The sequence below is a fragment of the Zophobas morio genome, unplaced genomic scaffold (genome assembly GCF_036711695.1).
Source record: "Zophobas morio isolate AGI-343-1 ecotype UQ-CSIRO unplaced genomic scaffold, CSIRO_AGI_Zmor_V1 ptg000023l, whole genome shotgun sequence".
Taxonomy (NCBI): Eukaryota; Metazoa; Arthropoda; class Insecta; order Coleoptera; family Tenebrionidae; genus Zophobas; species Zophobas morio.
This window is the reverse complement of record NW_026972128.1, coordinates 12515126-12537318: the sequence shown is the minus strand read 5'-3', so window position 1 is coordinate 12537318 and position 22193 is coordinate 12515126. Positions and strand designations below refer to the sequence as shown.

General features: G+C 34.5%; 1 protein-coding gene and 1 long non-coding RNA gene across 4 annotated transcripts in view; both read left to right on the top strand.

The window, feature by feature from the left end:
- The window catches only part of LOC135134756 (protein doublesex-like), a 214930-nt gene that overhangs the window by 98628 nt on the left and 94109 nt on the right, over window positions 1–22193 (top strand). The gene's annotated exons all lie outside the window — the stretch shown is intronic.
- LOC135134558 (uncharacterized) lies at window positions 13812–14359 on the top strand. The gene is made up of 2 exons (XR_010281357.1): window positions 13812–13941; window positions 14002–14359. It is a non-coding gene; the product is annotated as an uncharacterized LOC135134558 (long non-coding RNA).

Here is a 22193-nt window from a genome sequence, read left to right as displayed (position 1 = left end):
ATTAACTGCAAAGATATATTTGTCAAATGGATTATCAAACTTTGAAGTGTGAATCTTCATTATTTAGTTCCACAGCTAAATAGATCTTTGAAACTGTGGATATTTTGAATTGACAATTAAACAAAAATTGACGGATTTTTTCACAAAACAAAATATTATAGGTTCATCAATAAATCAGACGACTCATAATTTGTCAGATCAAATAGTTTTCTGCACAAATTTTAACAAACCTACGTAGTATTATTGTTAGTTAAATTTGCGTTGTACAAATATCTATTCCCAATACATTTAGATATAAAGTTTTTCCATATCTGTTAAAAAAGAAACTTGTTGTCAGTGTCAAGATGTAACAATGCCGTTTCTTTTTTTGAGGTTTGTAGCCTCTTTAAAAGTCGAGTTTTGCACACAGGGGGATGCTAAATTTTTCTATTACTAACATACTTATTTGTTTAGTTGTCCAAAACAATAAAACAAAATGAAAAAGCAAAATTACCATGAGTAAACTAATGTAAGCCAATAGTGAAATAACTGTATATTATAAAACCGTAGTTGCAAAAATTTTGTGTTACAGGAAATTGTACTTTTATGTTTTTTTAATTACAACTTTTGCCTGATACTTCGTGTTGTAGTAAAATCCAGCGCCGATTTCTTTGCAAACTGACAGTAACTAAATGCGTTGTTACAATATTTAAGTGTTCTGTACTTGATAAACACGTCAAAATGTAGTAAGTGATGCGCAAGGATAAAAACACGTCGTAGACACAAGTTCACCGATGTAGAATTCATGTCTTTATAGGTGCACTCGCATGTAAGTTTAGCCGAGCTTCCATAATAACGCCGTCGGCAAAGATAAACAAATGTACGTATGTAATTCCGAGATAACGTTCGTCTGCCATTGAAAAAGCACGTTTCCCCACTTTCCAACATTAACGTCTACGTCCCCCCACAGTTTTCAGGGATTTAAGGCGAACAACAATTAATCACTTCCTTGTATCTGTTGGAACGCGTGTGTCATAACGGCGACCATAACCAATAGAATTTTAGATAGCAGTTAAAGGTGGGGCGAATATCAGTCTAACATTCTCATTGGATACACGCAATATTGAAAGTGGGTCTCCATAGAAAAAATATTTCCATTTACCTGCCCACCGCGCAGTTCACGTTGTGGGCTCATGTTAATTACAGCTTTAAAATGTGTTTTCCCTCGTAATTTTGTTTTTATGCAATGATTGTTTTATTTGTTGTGGTTTGTGATAACTAAAATGAAGTTGAAATTTTACCGGAATTGTTTATTCGACTGTTTTAAGAACAATGTGCGATTTGTTAAAGGATAATAAAAAGTTAACAGATTATTTTGCTATTTTTGATTTGTATTTGATTTTAACACGAATGTTTACATGGTGCGTGTTAAATATGAAGCATTCTGCGTTTCAGGTTTGTTGGTATTATTATTCTAAACAGTACCTACGTACGTGTAAATACATAATAACTTATTGCTCTTTGTGTGTCCTATTGGAAGAAATCGTGTGGTAAATTACGTGAATACTTTGGCGGTTATTGGTGCTTGCATTTATTACATTACTAGAGGTTTTTAATAAAATAGGTATAGGCGCATTATCGTGCATTGTTTATTTATAGGACACTGTTTGCAGTAAATAATTAATTGCACCGTAGTGATATAAATAAGTCTTCCAGGTAATTATGGTTACGATAGGTCAGAAAATTTTAATTGCTTACCCGTAGGGAGTATCACTTTTGTAATAGCTGATTAACGAAACTAGTTTTTCTTTGTGGTTTTGAAAGGATATTAGATAGCATTTAATTGTGATCACAAAGTTACGTATAGTTGCATATACCTATGTATTTTAGGAACACGATTAAAAATGAATGATTTTCTGCACAATGGGGAAATCGCGTCTCCTACTGGCAATAGTTTTTCTACACCTGTTTAGAAAAATATTGGCTGCACGTGTGTCAAATCCCATAATTTGATGATTGAATTGATGGGTTTAAACAAATTTTAATAGCAGACAACTTCCCTTTTTTATGAAGAACAATGTGTACCTTAAACACACTGACACTATTGAATTCTTCAGTAGTTGATTATCGACGGTTAATATAAATGGTTATTCTAAATTGGTCAAGTTAATTATGACAGTGCCGACTACTATCTCTAGTAATTAACTACTGATAGATAATAATAGTTTATTATTGTTAGAAACTACAAGCAGTGCTACCAGAACAAGACCGCTATAATTAGTTACAATAGAAAAGCAATTGACAACTGATAAGTATTATCGATCGATTCCTAACGATAGTCGATCATGGGATTCTATGAGTGTTTCAGAAGCTGTACCTAAATTACTGAAGGTAATATAAGTATAAAAATTGGTTTTATGTTTATATATATATTTTTTTCCCTAGCCCCTGAAGTACAATCACACAAATCCAGTGTTTAAAAAAAAAGTTAATACCAGTCACAGTGTAAGAAAAAATAAAGTGGCCCATGAGAGGATCGAGCCGTCGAAGTAACAATCTTCGTGTTATTAATTAAGCCAACGTTCTAACCAACTGAACGAACACGACCGAACCGGGTCGTTACCGTGCCTCGTACCTACATTAGCATTAAATGTTGTTATATACTTAATTATTTTTTTTTTTGGCGAAAATATGGATGCCTAGGGTAAAAAGAAGTCAAATCAGATTCAGAAATCGCAAGTATCTACGCAGGAGTATGATATTTTATAAAATGTAAATTGAATTTATCATGCAAGGTTTTGAGGTGACGTCATCAAATTGTGGTTTTAATCATTCATCGAGCTCTTGTAGAAGTATTATTGTTTGTCCTAGATGTCCAAAAAACCACAACGTGAAGGAATGTAAAGCTGCTTCTTTGTGCTGCGTCAACTGTCGCAATTTAAAATCAAATAGCAAACAGGCGAATATTAAAACTGACCACGCCTCTTGGGATCACGATAATTGTCGAGCTTACGAATTGGCTATCACTAAGTTGAAGCAAGATCTTTTCGTTATTGCCGAATAGCAACTAATATCTGGATCCAACACTTTGTTTTCATCTTTACGTGCAGAGCTGTTCAGTACTTCAAGTAAAAGTACTTGAAGTAATACTTCAAGTACTTTAAGTACTTCAAGTACTTTACTTGAAGTACTTTTATATTTAGGTACTTGGTACTTGGTACTTGGAGTATTTCTAAAATGTACTTGAGTTTAGTACTTGATTTTGCCAAGTACTTTACTCCAAGTACTTCACTCAGTATTTTAAATACTCTTGAATTACTTGAAGTATGAAAGTGGAAATTTCAAATACTTTAGTCTCTATTTTACGAAGTTTTCACATCTCAAAATAGGGTCTGTTAAATACTTGAAGTTATTAATTCAATTATTTGATTAGATGTATTTTTATAGTAAAATCGTGTTTGTTTCCTGTGAGGTTATATTTTGATCTGTGATTGTGGATATCTTATCCACAATATGACGTACATTTCATAGGTACTTGCATAATGCCGATAGATAGGTAGGTAAGAAAATTAATGTCATAAATATGTCATTTGAGAGTGGATGACGACAGCAGAAGGGTCGGAGATCTGTGTAAAATTTTCAGCGATGTAAAATTGTGAATATATGAATTTTGTCTTTTTTGTATTTTGGTCTGGAACTTAACTTTGCGGGTAGTTTTTCAGTACCTTCCCGGTACCTCAAAGGGAATCGGGTTTGTTAACGTACCTGCTAAAGTGCAAGGTCGGATTTGAAAATATTTGAGAAATGATTCAGTACTCGTTCAAAAAGATATTTATTCTTTCATTAGTTTCTTAACCCCGCCGTGTATTTGTCAGTAGGAAGCCTGGTCAGGGCGGAGAACTCGGCAGGGGATTATCCCTTTTATTATAATAGCAATAGCTGATGGCAGGTACAGACTTTCATATTCGCCTCTTCCTCGTAGAATTTAAACACAATTTTATGTTAAATATTTTGCAGTTTAATTTTCTTTATCATGTTAAGACACTCGTTTTTTACCAAATTTTCTTTTTTTGTTTATACATGGTTCAGCCATATAAACTTAGTTTGTTATTACTACTTATATTTACTCACATTACAGTTTCAAATAATCTGTTAAATTGTATGAATTATTTGAACACCAACAATTTAAAAAGACGTAATGCAGAAAAACAATGATTTTAAAAGTCACACTAATTAGTGTCATTTATCTTTCCTGTGCGGATTTTATTTATTACCGTACAACAACTTTACGTATTACATTGCATCGCTTATTACATAAACCCAATATTGTTCAAAATGAAATATGTTTTGTGAAACTCGGCTCGTAGTACCAATTGTTTTTTGTAATCCAGTCGATACGACCATTATTATTATTATTATTATTATTATTATTATTAGTACAAAAATAAGGATGGAGGTAAAACCTATGCATCCAGATAGATTGTATGGTTTTGATGAGTACCGAATTGTACTTTGATATTGCTTGAAGGACCTTTGTTTTGTTGTTTGCGAAATAATAGACAGCGTTCGGTTTCGATGTTTAAATATAGGACGGTTACAGAAGTACTGAATTTACATTTGTATTTACAATATCAGGTAAAGATACCCAAAAGGGTCAGTGGCTGCTTCCGTAAATGGAACAAAATACATATTCACATTATAAAAAAATACAAAGTTAATGAAATTCGCGATTAGTTAGTATAATTGCCTAGATAAATACACCCCTACGAAATATTTTAACAATAACAAATTTAGTACATATTTACCTGAATTTTCGCAAAAGCCGTTGTTAGGCATTCCCTGAAGTAATTGTAGTTATCAGTTACTAATGCCATCTTCTTTGGGTTTGCAGGTAAAAATAAAAAATAAGCCAATCGAAAATGTAAAGGAAAATTCTAAAAGTATTGTGGCATTAGATGAACAAAATTTTATATAAATGGACGGAACTGCATTACGAACCTATTATTTGTGATTTGTCAGTGTAAAGTTACATACTTAGTTAGACAAACATTGTAGTGATTAGTGTCTACTATTTAGTCACTGTAGTATTTAGGTTAATTTAATAATTTTTAGAATAGTAAATACGTAGTGGTAGACAGATTATTCAGGAATATGGGGCATTCATTCCAAGAAAATGCTCAGCATTTTTGGTAACCGCAAAAGTAAAAAACGACTAATTACTTTGATCACCTTGATATTTTTCAAGAGTTATAGTTTTCGCTGAAAATGGACTCTCGTTTTAGGCATTTTATTTTTTATTTAAAAAATTCATACGTTTTTTTTTTAAAATGCAACATAGTGACTTAAACATTTTTATGTCAAGAGCATGTACATGTATCGCACTGCTCTTAAAATTTTTTTCTGAAAAATTTCAGTTTCACAAATCCGGCCCTGTTCACTTTCACAATGGGTAATGATTAAGGGTGCTGTAAACTACCCACAAACTTAAACACGGAACCGGTTCATAAAATTAATATATTTTTAACACAACTTTATTAAAAAATCAGAACGTTTTGGTGGTGAACCAAAATTCAAAATATTAAAAAACGGCAACAGAAGCCTGAGATAATACCATACAGCGCCGATGTTTTTGTTATAAATTAATAGTAAGCATACATAGGCAACGCCGTCATGTATTTTATTTTAAATTTTAAATTAGAAAGAGACGTTAATTTTGTCGAAGGCATTGTGTCAGCAGAAAGATGTAAAAGTATTTCAAAAGAATATTGTTTATAAATAACATAGTATTATTAATAAGTGAGCTACCATTCTGCATTTAAGTTGATGCTTATGCAATACAGTATTTCAAATAATTAGAAAGTACTTGAAGCATTTTCAGTACTTCAAGTATTTGTAAGTACTTGAAGTATACCTCCAGTACTTCAAGTACTCGTAAGTACTTGAAGTAATGTACTTGGCTTGTACTTCAAGTACATCTGAAAAGTACTTGATACTTGAAATACTCTTGCTGAAAGTAAGTACTTGGTACTTTACTTGAACACTATTTCATGTAGTACTTTGTACTTGGTACTTCAAGTACTTTTTTTGAGTACTTTGAACAGCTCTGTTTACGTGTAAGTCCAGCTATCTCGAACTCAGATTTATCAAATATTTCCAATAATTCCTTTGTTACTATTTTTATTCCATCCCTTAACAATAATCTATCGGCTTCGTTACTTATATATTATCAAAATGCCCGTGGCATCAACACCAAACTTACAACACTTCTCAATTCTCTTTCTTCTTCCAATTTTGATTTTGTATGTCTCTCTGAAACGTGGCTTCATGACGGTGTTGGAAATTCTGAATTTTGTCCTCCTGCTTACAATGTTTTTAGATCCGATAGAAACTTTGCCAATTCCAATCTTTCCAGAGGTGGAGGAGTATTGATCGCACTCAAACAACAATTTTCGGCAGTTCAATTAGACTTATCTGCACGCGGTTTTGATGCTTTACGTTTGATCGATGTAGTCGGCATTAAGTGTTGTTTTAATCATATTTTCCTTTTCATCTTTGTTGTCTACATTAATCCTAGAACTTCTACAGAAGAGTATAATTCGTTCTTCAGCCTGATCAGTAATCTTACAGAACTGCATAATCAACGCGTCTTAATCGTTGGAGATTTTAACATTCCAGAGTATCATTATAATTTACAATGTTATTAATTTATTAACTTTGGATAAGAAATGAATTTATTTGGATAACAAAAAGCGCCTGTAAAATTAAAATAGGCGTTACAAAAAGAATACATTCGGTTTCATTTAACATACATTAATACAATACATAAGTTGTGCATACCTTTTGTTATTTAATAAACACTATCAGACCGAACATTTTGTCTGGTCGACGGTCGAGATGAAAAAAAAAGGACGTCGCACAATACGGCGTTTGACACAAGCCCTTCTTTTCCCCTTCTCTTCTTGCCAGTTCTGACAGTACCAACTTAACTTATAGCTCTTACATTCTACCCTAACATGGCCTAGTCTGATTTCACCATTGAAGGTCGCTTTACAAAATAATTAATACTCAACACTCCTCCTTAATTATTTTAGAGCGTAAATCTTCAAAAGTTTTGCGAGATAACGCTTTGGTAAGTATATCTGCCAGCTGATCAGAACTTCTAACATGTTGCAGTCTAACTGTCTTGTCTACGTGCTCTTTGATGAATTTTCTAGGAATTTCAATGTGTTTCTTGCCTTTAGTTATTTTTCCATCATACGAGTTCTTCAGCATGTGAATAGCGGATTGATTGTCGACACATAGCGTTGTTGGTTTATCTGATGTAAAAATTTCCAGTTCTTTTCCAATCCTGCGAATCCAGCAGACGTCATCAATTGCTGAGACAGCGGCTCGATATTCAGCTTCTGCCGTAGATGTTGCGACTAGTCGTTGTTTCTGCGCGTACCAGACAATTGGTCCGCCTCTCATCACAAGGACTCCGCTAGTTGAGTGTCCGGTGAGTGCATCGCCACCATAATCAGAATCGGTGTAGGCGAAGAGCTCGGTATCTCCATTGAACCAGATTCCATAATTTACGGTTCCTTTCAAATACGCAAACACTCGTTTCACCATCTTCCAACTGCTTTCCATTGGATTGTTGTTGAATCTGCTGAGATAATTCACAACAAAGCTAATATCAGGACGTGATATTGTTGCGAGATACAGGAGGCTTCCGATCACTTCACGATATGGTTTGTCTTTCGACAGTGGTTTATCATTTTCGTAATTCTTCTCATCAGTCAACATTCCTCGTTCCATTGGCGTATAGGCTGAATTTACAGTGTCGAATTTAAAACGTTCCAGTATACTCTCGGTGTACTTCGGTTGACTTACAAAGATTCCATTTCGATTCGCTTTGATCTCCATTCCCAGATATGATATTTTGTCTTTCAAGCTGTCATCAAATGTGATTTCAAACTTCTTGCTCATCTTACTCAACACTTTCAACATTTCTTGTACATCTTTTCCGACAACAAGTCCATCATCTACAAATAAAGCAATGATGATACTCTTGTTTTGATTATAGTATATGCAGGGATCATCGTCCGTACTTTCGAAGTTTAAAGTTTGCAAAAACGTCGAAAATTTATCATTCCAGTTTTTCGGAGCTTGCTTCAGACCATACAGACTTTTATTCAGTTTGCAAACTCGTCCTGTCTTATCGTTGAATCCTTCGGGTTGATACATGTAGATTTCTTCTCTCAAATCACCATGCAAAAATGCTGTCTTAACATCAAATGTTATAAGTTTCATACGATTTGAGGCTGCGAGACTCAAGATTAGTCGAATTGACACATGTCGTGCAACTGGACTAAACGTTTCGGAATAGTCAATTCCCTTTTCCTGTTCAAAACCTCTCACTACCAGTCTAGATTTCAGTCGTCCATCTTGCTTTTCACGTAACACCCAGCGACAGGTCAAGGGTGTGATGTGACTTGGCATTTTCACTAAATCCCATGTTTTCATTTGCATAAGCGATTCAAATTCTTCCGTTATGGTCTGCACCCACTTTTCGTCCTTCAACGCTTCTGTGATAGGAATGTCTTGAACTTCCCCAATCATGGCAGTATCCATATTCCTTTCGTCATTCTCTGTAATGTAATCATCTAGTCTGGCTGGCCTTTTCAAGTTCCTTCGATTACGCAGATTTGAGCGTGTACTTTCTTGTTGAATAAGCACACCAGATGAATCAGAATCATCTGATATATCTACATACTCTGACGATTGACTTGCGGTTTCGGAGGATGAAGTATCATGATTTCTTTCCAAGTCTTTTTCTTCATTTTCATCAGTCATTTGAAATTCGATGGAACTCCTTTGATTTTCAGGGTTCTCATCAAATACAACATTTTCAGAGCTGACTATATCGTCCTCCTCCTTCAAATAAATTCTGTAACTTGGTGAGTCCAAATCATACCCCACAAGAATTCCTTTCCGAGATTTCTTCTCAGTTTTACCTCGTTTGTGATCTTGAATGTATACATAACATTCGCAACCAAAACATTTCAGACTCTGTAATTTTACTTGTCGTCCAAACCATAAGTCAGCAGGACTCATTCCTTTCACTGAGCTAGTTCCGGTTTGATTAATCGTAAATACATATAGTTTATTGCTTCAGCCCATAGATTTTCGTCAAGATCTTTGGCATGAATGACTGACCTTGCAGCTTCAACTACTGTGCGCATTTCTCTTTCAATCCGTCCATTCTGTTGGGGTGTATACGCATTCGACTTGCTGTGAAAAACTCCAAGTTCTTCCAGAAGATTTTTCACATTTGAGTTGATGACTTCTTTTCCATTGTCCGACCTGAGGCATTTGACTTTCCTTCCAAATTGATTTTCAACCATTTTCATAAAGATATCCAACTTACTCGCTGCTTCATCTTTGTGTTTTAAAAAGTAAACTGTTCTAAAATGCGAAAAGTCATCTTTCAATAACAGAAAGTACTTGGCTCCTCCCAAGGATGGAATATTCATCTCACAGAGATCTACATGAATTAGTTCTAGTGTACTCGTCGATACCTTCTCGTTCCTCGGATGTGAGACGCGATGTTGTTTTCCATAGACACAGCCAGGACAGACGTAATCATTCCAGTCATCGATATACTTAACACCGCTCTTCTTCAATATGTCACGAACATACTTGATATTTTGGTGGGCCAATTTTTCATGCCATGCTTTGATTGAAGTTGTCATCAGACATTTGTTGACTTTTTCATTTCGAAATAGCATTGTGTATAGTTTGTCCTCGCGTTCAGCTATTGCTACTGTCTCATTTCCGTCTGCTAATTTGTAAACAGATTGTTCGGCATTTGCGCATTGTATAAAACCTTTATCTAACATTTGAGCAACTGAAAATAAATTGAAACTTAAGTTCGGAACAAACAGTACGTCAGTCAGCACCACTGGATACCATTCAGTTCCATTGAATGCTTCCATTTCGACATCTCCGGCACCTATACCTTCAATTTGCGTGGAATTTCCGATAAGTATCTTTGTTGGTTCTTCAAATTCAGTGAAATTGATTAGCCAGTCCTTTCGAAAGGTCATATGTTGCGTGGCTCCACAGTCTTGGTACCACGAATTGCAGCTTTCATTTTTAGCATTTCTATTGTTGATTTCTGCAGTCGTCAGACCAATAGTAATAAATGCCCGTCGTTTTGACTTATCAGAATTATTTTTGTCCGACTTATCGTTTGAGTTTTTATCATTCGGTCTTTTTGAACATTCTTTTGCAAAATGTCCCTTCTCATGACATATGTTACACGAATAATTATTTTTGCAATATTCGATGTATTTGGCACAGGGTTTGTTCTTACAATCTTTCTTGAAGTGTCCAGGTTGTCCACATTTAAAACACAGATTCGACGAATTTTCCTGCTGTTTTGGCTTACCATTTTTATTCCCTGACTGTTTGGTGAAAAAGGCATTGTGGCCTTTCGATTTATCTGTTTCATGTAGCCTGTCTTCTTCTAGTCTCAGACTGTCAATTAAGGTAGTTAAATTCTTGTCACATGAACTGACATTGTCCCACGCAGTGCGAAAATGACACAGTTTTGGTGGCAACATTCCCAAGATTCTTGTCTGAACCCAATTTTCTTTAACCTCTTCACCTTCAGCACTCAATTCTTCAGCCAACTGCATTATTGCTAAACAGTTCTCGACAGCTGACTTACCATTGTCATACTTGTAACTGAAAAATCGTCTTTGCAGACCTTCTATAGTTAAATCAGACTTCTTGCCGTACAACATTTCTAATTTTTCTAACATTTTGTACGCTGATTTGCAATTAACAATTTTCTTGGAGATTTCACTACTTACATTTAAACCAACTAAAACTTGACATTCAAGATCTTTTTTAGTCCAAAGTTTGACTGCGGCATCAGTGTCGGCGCCTGAAGGCTTGGTATCAGTTCCGATTGCTACCGCATACAAGTCTTTGGATTTCAGAGTTAAATCTAACTTGAATCTCCAGGAAGTGTAATTAACTTTACCTTGCGCATTTTCTGACAGAGTTTCCAACTGTGTTCTGACCGTATCCATTTTTTTTTTAATTTACCAGTACTAAACTAACTTGTACAATATTTAAAGTTGATAAACAAAAGTTAACCTCACTGACGAAGTATTTATCTGACATACACAAGGATTAAATTCACTTGCAAAATATTTAGCTGACTTGCGACGACACACATGTACAAAATTATTGTGAAATAACTGACAGAGATTATGTTTCACAAACTAACAGACCAACAGACATAAAAACATAAATTCTCCTGCATTACATCAGACTTGGTAATATTTATCAGACAAAGAATTTGTTACACTGACGAACAGACATAAGAATAAAAAAAAATTTCTTACTAATTACATACGAAATTTGTTGTAAACCGACGCTACTGTTGTAGTTTTCCACAGACGAATGCTGATTGCTCATTGGCTGGGATGCTGGCGTGCAGTGATCCGCGATGCGCTAACCTCACTTTCTTATATCATTACAGCTGCCACGTGCTTCCTCAATCCGACATGCTTGCTTTCTTTTCAGACGGTTTATCCATTCATTTCTTATTACAGACCAAAGTTAAATCAGACACAGAGCAAGCTACTGGGCCCATAACCTGTTATTAATTTATTAACTTTGGATAAGAAATGAATTTATTTGGATAACAAAAAGCGCCTGTAAAATTAAAATAGGCGTTACAAAAAGAATACATTCGGTTTCATTTAACATACATTAATACAATACATAAGTTGTGCATACCTTTTGTTATTTAATAAACACTATCAGACCGAACATTTTGTCTGCTCGACGGTCGAGATGAAAAAAAAAGGACGTCGCACAATACGGCGTTTGACACAAGCCCTTCTTTTCCCCTTCTCTTCTTGCCAGTTCTGACAGTACCAACTTAACTTATAGCTCTTACATTCTACCCTAACATGGCCTAGTCTGATTTCACCATTGAAGGTCGCTTTACAAAATAATTAATACTCAACTGCAATAGGTAACAACAGACTGTCATCACTTTCTAACTTTCTGAATTTGTGCGATTATAAACAACATTCTAATATCGCCAATAGACATGGTAGGTTCTTGGATCTGGTCATTACAAACCTTCTGTGTGTTATCGATCGCTGTGTAGATCATCTTTTATCGGAAGATGCACATCACCCTTCGCTGCTTATTACGTGTCAGTTTCGTTTGCCCAATACACAACTGTTAGGTAATCCTGTCTCTCTTGCGAAAAAGTGGAACTTTCGTAAGGCTGATTATCCAAACTTAGGTATATCGTCACCTTGAGCAAATTGATTGGTCTTTCATGGATTCCGTCACGGACGTTAATACTCTTTGTCGTCTTTTTTATGATAAACTTAACTCTGTGCTTGATCTTTATGTTCCCAAAACTTGCCGACTACACAATTACTCTTACCCTCTCTGGTTCTCTTCTGATAACATAAAAAAAGTTAAAATCAAATGGAAGCTCTGGTGCATCTACAAAAGATCCCATAGTGACTTGGATCTGATTAATTTTAAAACAATTCGAGCTGAATTAAAGCGTGACATTAAACTATCGTACGCCAATTATATTCACAATTTGGAAATTAATGTTAACTCGGATCCTCGCAAGTTTTGGGCTCATGTCAATAATATTAAAAAACGTTCGGGCATTCCTTCTCAAATGAGCTATCTAAACACATCTCTGTTGAATCCTCAAGACATTGTAAACGCCTTCGCCGAACACTTTAGTGACAGTTATTCTAATCTCGCACATGTTGATTTTAATAGTCTTGACGAAGATCTCAGCAATGTTCCCGTTTTTGTCTCTGCCATTGATGAATCCGATGTATTAGAAGCATTGAAAAACATTAAGTCTAATTCTACGTGCGGTCATGACGACATTCCGGGTTTTCTTCTATCAGACTGTGCTACTGCATTTTCTCGGCCCTTGACCATTCCATTTAATTTAATACTCAAATCTTCCTCCTTTCCTAATTTCTGGAAACTCTCTTTAATTACACCCATTTTTAAAAAGGCAATAGTCAATTGATTATAAATTATCGTCCTATCTCTTTACTCTGTAATTTTTCCAAAGTCTTCGAGTCTATTCTTCATAAATTCATACAATTTCAAGTACGCAATCGTTTATCGCATACGCAACATGGTTTTATTAATGGCCGCTCTACAGTCACCAACTTGTGCTGTTTTACGCAATTGGTATCTGATAGCTTTGTTGCTAAACGACAGGTGGATGTGGTGTACACCGACTTTTCTAAGGCCTTCGACCAGCTTAATCATAATATTTTACTGTTCAAATTAAGTACACAGAAAAAAGTCGTGTAAATTTACAATTATTTTACTGTTGCTTTTTATGTATTTTTTTACTTAAATTTAGTAAATTTACGTAAGTTAGCAGCATTGTGCATAAAATAAATAAACTTGTGTCACTATTTGTATTTTCACAAGTCAAATTGAAAAAACACTACAGAATCGCAATTGTAAATGTATATTCACTTTATAAATGAATTATACGTTATAATACCGTAAATATACTAACATTTTTTACAATTACTTCCAACTTTGAAAAATAATCCAGTCTACCAGTGAAATCACATGCATACTGTGAATTGTTGATGCGCACGCAATCATTGCTATAACGCTTGCAGGTTATAACAAGTTGGAGTGCATTAGTTGTGGTAATATATTTTGTACAAAATTGTGTGTTTTGTTGTTAAAGGTAAGTATTTTACTATTCTGGTTTACTATTTTCCTCCAGTTACAAAAGTATACTTTCCAGGCGGATAATTACTTACTATAATTTGCCCATGTCATCTTTAATTGTTATGTTAATGCAATTTTTATCACAGGGTGATGATATGAATAATTTAAATTAAATTATCAAGGTGGCTGCGCCATGTGCAATTGAAATAGGCAAGTATTTAAAACGTCTTTGTACCTATAACATTTTAATGTATTTTTGTATTTTTCTAGAGAGCGATCCACAAACAATTTATCACGTAGTTTTAGAACGACAAGTAGTGATTCCAAGTGTTGTCACTTTAAAAGATGCAGTATCTTGGGCGTTTGGATTATATTTTATAATGAATTTAGAATATCCAGACGAAGTATCAGCAGTTTTGGAAATGATGCAAAGATTTTTTTTGAAAATACATCCAGATCAAGGATCCAAATCAAAAAGAATAACACCAACAAAACGCAAAGTAATTGGCCTTATGAACAAATTAAATTAATGTAAAGTATATACAACATCAATGACTTTGTTTTGTGTTTATGATTTTATTACATGTTTATTATGTTTTTCACCATAAAATAAAAGGTTCACTTTGTCCGACATGGTTTCTTTGATTAAAACTAGTACTAAAAATAACAATAATTTGTGTAAATTTACATATCAATTCACGGAAATTTACATACCAATTCACGGAAATTTACATACACATTCACGGAAATTTACATATTTTATTGTAAATTTACAATCGTCAAAATTACATTTTACTTGTAATTTTACATGTTCTTTTGTAATTTCGATTTACATTCAAAAAGTAAATATCACATTCAAACTTAACAATACATTTCGTTGGAATATTACCCTTATTATCTCGGGTTACAAATTACCTGTGATTTTCACAGTAAATTTACAAGTAAACTTTTTTCTGTGTAGCATCGGTTTTTCTGCAAATTTAATTAAGCTTTTTAGGTCGTGTTTGTCCGGTAGATCTCAGCGTGTGACATTTCATGGTTTTGAATCCGATCGAATTATTGTTACTTCTGGCGTTCCGCAAGGTTCTATTCTCGGACCATTACTTTTTGCAAACTTTATTAATGATATTACCAAAAAACAGGAGTTCAAACGTGTTGATGTATGCAGATGATTTAAAGATTTTCCGACGCATTAATAACTTCGAAGACTGCCTGGAACTTCAAGATGATATCGACAAATTTCAAAATTGGGGTATATATATTCTCCTTCCCGTAAACGCTAGAAAATGTTACGTTATGTCCTTGACCAATAAAACTTCTAAAGTTTTGTATTTATACTCGATGTTTTCTTCTACTTTGTCTTGAGTTGATTCATTTAAAGACCTTGGTGTCACGTTTGACTCTTCACTTTCATTTGCCCCACACGTTTCCTTTATAGTGTCTGAAGCCGTTAAATGTCTGGGGTTCATTATAAGATCTAGTGGTTGTTTCAGTAATGGTAGCCACTACTTTAAAAAGACTTTATGTTGCCTTCGTCAGATCTACATTGGAATATGCTAGTGTGGTTTGGGCCCCCGTAACTCAAATTCATATCCAGGCACTTGAAAAAATTCAAAGAAGATTCTTGACATTTGTATCCTTCAAATTAGATGGCGTTTACCCACCCAGAGGAATTCCGCAAAATGTTCTTCTTGAAAGATTCGGCCTCATCGATCTGGATAGAAGACGCACTAACGCGTCTTTGTGTTTCTTAAAGAAAATTTTTAATCATCAAATTGACTGTCCTCAACTTCTTAGCCAACTTTACATCAGCATACCAAGACCATCCTTTCGTCCTGAGAATTATCAATTTTTCTATCTTCCAACGCCACGTATTGACATCCAGAAATACTCACCGTTATACCGGATGTGCGCTAACTATAACGAGCATAACGATTCCTTCAGATTGTGTTAAACAAACCTATCTTCTATGAGAAGCAGTGGTAATTGTGGCCGCCTGTAATTTAGGTAACTATTTTTTTTTTCAATCTGTACTAGTTGATCTGTAATTGGGCTTCAAGTCTGTTGACCAACTTCATTCAAAGTGTTTGGACGTAAATTCCTGGTTATTCACAGAGCCGAGCTCCAATGTCGCGCGCGAGGAGCCGGTCAAATTTGTTTCCAGCTTCGGCTGTGAAAGTGTGTCGCTTAAGTCAATAATAATAATAATAATAATAATAATAATAATAATAATAATAAAATTCTACAAAGACAAGATGTCATTGATTTGGTTAAAAAAATCAAGTTTGTATGCCGAAACAGAAGGATTTGTGTTTGCTATTCAAGACCAAGTAATCAATACCAAGAATTATAGAAAATACATCATCAAAGATCCGAACATAAAAAACGACTGCTGTCGCCTATGCAAAGCAAAACCTGAAACGATCCAGCACATAATCTCTTCTTGCAGCATCCTAGCACAAACTGATTACAAAGCTAGACACGACAACGCAGCCAAAATCATTCACAAAGAATTAGCAACACTTATGAACTTAATCGAAGATACGACACCATATTACACTTATATTCCGTCTCCATTCCTTGAAAATAACAAATACAAATTATACTGGGATCGCACAATACTTACAGACTTAAACATTACAGCTAACAGACCAGACATCATACTTATCAAAAAACACACGAACGAAGCCATTCTTATTGACATTGCTATTCCTAACACAAACAACATTATTCAAACATACGACACCAAGATTTCAAAATATCTACAATTATCGATAGAAATGAAATCCATGTTGAATCTTAAAAAAATTTCAATTCTACCCCTAGTTATCTCTAATGTAGGTGTAGTTCCAAATAGCTTAGTTGAGAATTTAAAGTCTTTGCATTTGAATGATTCAATAATTGTCAAAATTCAAAAAGCTGTTTTGTTAGGAACATGTCATATTGTTCGTAAGTTTCTTGAACAGTCTGATCATGTCAGTCAGATTAGATTAGCACCAGTAGGTCAGAGTAGTGTAGGTCACTTTTCATGTGATGCGCGGATAAATGGTCGGTAGTTACGCTGGACTTTTGGGGATGGGGTGAGATTAGAGAATAATAGCAGACTAATTTGTATGCTGTAATTCTAGAATCTCGAAAGTTGTTCTGTTAATCTAATCAATTCATATCATTACTTGGTCTTAGTACCCGTAATGATAGAAGTCTTGCCTGAATGCCGGTCATTTCCGGGTCAGTGGTGGGTCTTAATAATAATAAATTGTTGGTGGGGATGATTAGGCCAATTTTAGTTCTCGTTTTGAATGTGAAGAAGTATTTATCGCATGCGCACTTTCAAGGTAATGTATTAAAATTGTGTGCTTACAATTTAAGTACTTTATTTTCATTATTCGTCTTTTAAGCTGATTTGAAAATATTGCGATAGTGCAAATGGCGGGTGAGTCTTGTGACACCGACAGGAATATAAGAATAACTAATGACATTGTATAGAATTTCTTGTTTAAATTTAACCGGCTTTCTTAAAGTGGGTTTACACTGTGATTTCTGTATGATTTTTGTTACGACAAAATCATACCGAAAATCATAGGTCTAGGGAAAATCAAACAGATTAACACTATCTGAGTTGAAAATATTTACTTATGATTCGCATGCGACTGAAATGTCAAAGTCAACTTTCAAAGGTTTTCTGATCAGCTTTGTTATTATTAATGCATCTGTGGGTCTGTGTAATTGGTTATTATTATAAAATTAATAAATAATGAACGGGCAGCAACTAATTAATTGCCAACTTGCTGCTGCAGCTTGTGCCGTAATAATTATAGCAAATAGAGTAATAATAAACAAAAAACAAAAAGACGCAGCATTTACAACAAAAAAAAAAGAACACAATGGAGCAGAAAGTGGTTAGAGAGGAGAAACATGGGACGTGGGATGTCTAATATGGTTTTTAATGAACTAAAGTATGAGAATCCAACTATTTTCAAAAACTTCACACGAATGACGTCTTCAACGTTTGAATATACAGCTGGTTTCACAAAAAACGGGAAAAGATGAGCAAATCAGGTTCTCATAGATCAATGAAAAGCAATGGGAATATGACATTCAGGTCACTGTCATTTTTACAGTTTTTTGTGAGACCAGCTGTATGTTGTTCAAAGTAGGACCAATGATTAAGAAATAAGTAATTCTGCGGGAAAGTATTTCAGCAAGAACCAGGTAAGCACTCGTTCATTATGCCCTTATAACTTTTGAAAATATAATTTATAAAGTTATACATAGGTATATCTGCATTATCACACTTGCAGGTTGTGTTACTCACTTTGCGATTTCTTGCTGCTGGAGACAGACAAAAGTCTACATTATAGTTTTAAAATATCTCTTCCAAGCATATCCCAGATAATTCCTGAAAGTATTAAAAGATGAATAAGTAGGTACTTATCAGTGAGTTATTTTGCCTGAATTCAGGAGATAGATTTTTCAAATAATTGGAATGGAAGAAAGCTGATCAATTTTATAGCTTACCTATGGAACTTTTCAAATTGTCTTGGGGCCTTAGGTACATGTAAAATAAGTAAGTTGCCTTTAGAGCACGAAAAGAAGATGGATCTTTTTATTACAATTACAAAGGTTTTCACAGCATTGTACTGATGGCTTTAGTTGATGCAGAATATAATTTCCTATACGTGGATGTTGAATGCAATGGAAGAGTTAGTAATGATGGCGTTTATAGAAATTTGACGCTGTACACGGCAACAGAACAAGATTTGTTAAACTTTCCAACATAGGTACCATTTGTTATTGTTACCGATGAAGCTTTTCGACTGACCAATCGAATGATAAAACCATAGAACAAAAAATATTTAATTACCGTCAGTCGTGCACGCCGCGTAGTTGAGAATGCTTTTGGAATTTTGACAAGCAGGTTTCAAGTCCTTCAAAGAGACATTACTGTGCTAGTAAACAAAAGCAAGATATTACGCTAACGGGCTGGGTTGGAAAAAAATATACAAATAGAATCGATTGTGAAAATATTTAGTGATGGTGTCATGTATACGCCAGAAAGTTGGAAAGAAGAAATTTTTATAACGAATTTGAAGAATTGCAGCGTTAATAGATCTTCAGATGACGGAATTAAACTTCGAAAAGCTTTTACCCAATACTTCAGTTGTGAAGGTTTTGTCCCATGGCAGCGGGAAGTAGATGAGAAATTAAACTTTTAAGTAATGTATTTCTTATTATTTTATGCAGAAAAACTTGAAAATAAAGTATTAAATAATAGATATTTATTTTATTAGGAGTTTAAGTGATACTTTATGTGGCGAGTATGGACGATTAAACGCCGAGCGATAGCGAGGCGAATTAAGTCCATACGAGTCACATGAAGTCACTTAAACTCCGAATGAAATACAATATTTTATTTTCAAACGATTAATCTTCTTTTGAAATGATTATTTCTTATCTTCTTGCTTCATTAAGGAATTGCCTTGATTTCACTTACCATGGTTACTATGGTTGACAACCACTATGATTTTCACATATTTATACTCCGGCGGAGTATAAATGTCGTATTTATACGCCGGCGGAGTATAAGTAGTAGTTATACGCCGCTCAAACACGGTGTCATAGAAATGACACTTAAACCCCGGTAAGAGCGTCATATAAGTGTCAGTTATATGACGTTTGAAAATAAATACATTTATTTTTATAACATATTTACACTATCTGCAAACTACTGTCAATTATAATCCCTGATTTTTGTTGTTCAATAAAACGTTTCTTGAAATGGTACAATACATACCTAAGTAAGTAGGTATACTTATTGTTTATTTCATGCACCGTTTCGTTTGTCAACTCTGTGTCTACCTACTTCCCAAAGTCACTGTACGGATTTATCGTGGTCGCCTGTACCACGACTCCATTCAAATTGTCCAGTGTGACCCGGTGTTGATTTCACTTTCCTTTTCTTGGCTACAGGGGTTTCCATCTGCAAATGGTCTGAATTTTCATCCGACACAATTATGTCGCAGCTGGTGCTGGTACTACCCCCTTGCTCAAGGTAGATATGTGGTTGAATTTCTTGTACCACATCATTTTGAGTCTAAAAACATTTACTTATAAATAACTTACTACTTTGTTTTTATATGCAGAGCATATTACCGATTGTTCATCTGGCAAGTTACTACATAGGCTTGATAAACGGTTTTAAAAATTGAAACCATCACACTGGTTCATACATTTCGTCTGTCCCAGAACCACTTGAACCAGTACGTCGAATTTTATGAAGTTCATGGTTGTACTGTGAACATCGGTTATTCATTTTTTTTTATGTCCTCTATGGTAATAAGACTAGCTCCGTCTTCTTGTAGTCTCCTTGTTATTTTATTTAGGGCATCTTGTCGGGGGTGTTGTTTATTGCTATAAAATCTATTTTTGTTGTCGTATAGACATGGGTATACTGTCCACAATTCCAGGAATTTTTCCAAAGGATCTCTTGTCCAGTCGACCTAGAATAATGAAAAATGCGCGACTGATGTTTGACAAGTATGAATTATAAATTGAATGCAGGTTTTGTTTTCAAATCCACAAAATCCAGGGATCAAATCAACACAGTCAGTGCCAGTAAACAATAATAATAAGATAACCACAAAAGAACCACACTGGTACTAAAAACGAAAATCCAAACATTGCGCGCTAAATTTACAAGGTTTGATGAAAACTCTTACCGAAATAGAGACCATCCTGTTCTCGAGATGTCGTATTATTTGCTTATGACTGAACCTAAGATTCTCTGATGGTCGAATCTTCGGAAAAATCGGGTAGTGTGAACAAGATAATATTTCATAAGAGCAAGTCAGATGAGAAATCATAATAAAAATCATACACAAATCACATAGTGTAAACCCACTTTTACTGTGACAAAAATTTAGAAACCCCTTATCCAGATTTGAGCAGAACCTTATTGATCAGGGTAAACCGTCTCGTAGATTTGTCCATTTTTGGAATGGAAAATGTACTTCGGTAAATGGCCACGTCTTCTGTTTCGGAATCGTGAGGAAAAAATTTGGTTAATCAGATTTGAAAATTTTAAAAATCTAGACAGACTTTCATCGATAGAAGATGCAACAAATTTTAAATGTAAATAGCGTCTTAAAAAAATTATATTTGTAGACATGTTTTTGGTAATCAAGAGTTAACATTTCGGGGACATGACGAAATTGCTGAGTCTTTAAATGGGGGACATTTTAAAAAACTAGTTGATTAATGTCCAAAACCGATGTAGTATTGAAAGAATTTACAATAATTCAGTTTTTTCAGGCACGTGAAAAACAATTAAGATTAATTAACTAACTCAATTGCCCACACTGTACGTCACAACATAGAGCTAGAAATGACTAATTCAATTTTTTTTGGGTGGCAGATAGACGAAACAACCGATATACGAAACAACGAATATTAACATGTGGTTCCCATTTTTTGTAATTATAAGATGTTACAAACCTAAGGAGTGTTGTAAAATGATTTTTTGGATTTTTTGAAGAAAAACGACAAATATCGCATATTCGAAGTTGCATTTTACGTAAATTTTAGATATACTGTCATGATTCAAACCGAACTCAGATTGACGGATATGATCCAATATTTTTTTTTTATTTAATACAAACAGAAGGTAAAATTTATTCGAGATTCTCATGGAAAGCTTTCCATGAGGATCTCGCCCACCCGCCCCCTATTTTCTCAGAGGATATGTCATTTGCCAAAATCAGTCTCATCTTACTAAGTACTAGCCCCGCCCACCCATCCCCTAATTTCTCAGAGGATATGTCATTTGCTAAAATAAGACTTATGTTACCAAGTACTAGCCCCGCCCACTCGCCTTTTATTTTCTCAGAGGATACTACTTGCTAGTACTTGCCAAGATAAGTCTTATTTTGGCAGATGACATACCCTCTGAGAAAACAGGGGGCGGGTGGGCCGGCCTAGTAGCTGCCTAATTAAATGAAACATCACAATTTGAGATATTCGAATATTAGCGTAGGGAAATAATGTAGCATACACCACAAACTTATAACATATATTTAATTATGTAAAACAGAAACAAGTAACTAAGCCCGCTCGGAACCACGGTCTCGTTATTATTGATACATATTTCGCGCCTTCCGATTTGCGGAGCGCCTTTGCTCGTCATCGGGTGGATGGTGGAGCCTTCCGAAAGTAGCCGACAATTTGGCGGGCAAATCGAGTATTTGTAACACGAAAGACTTCATTTACAAAATTAATTTTACCCAATTTCTCGTGAATCTTGCTTGAGGATTTCTTAGCAACTTTTAAAAATTTAAATTTTACAATATGAATTTTTTTACCGTTTTTGGAAAAATATTTAAGAATTAGGTACTCACACATTTTCTTGTAAATTTCGATTAATAGAACCTATTTTCGGCTTTATTTAAAAAAAATCCAATAATTTT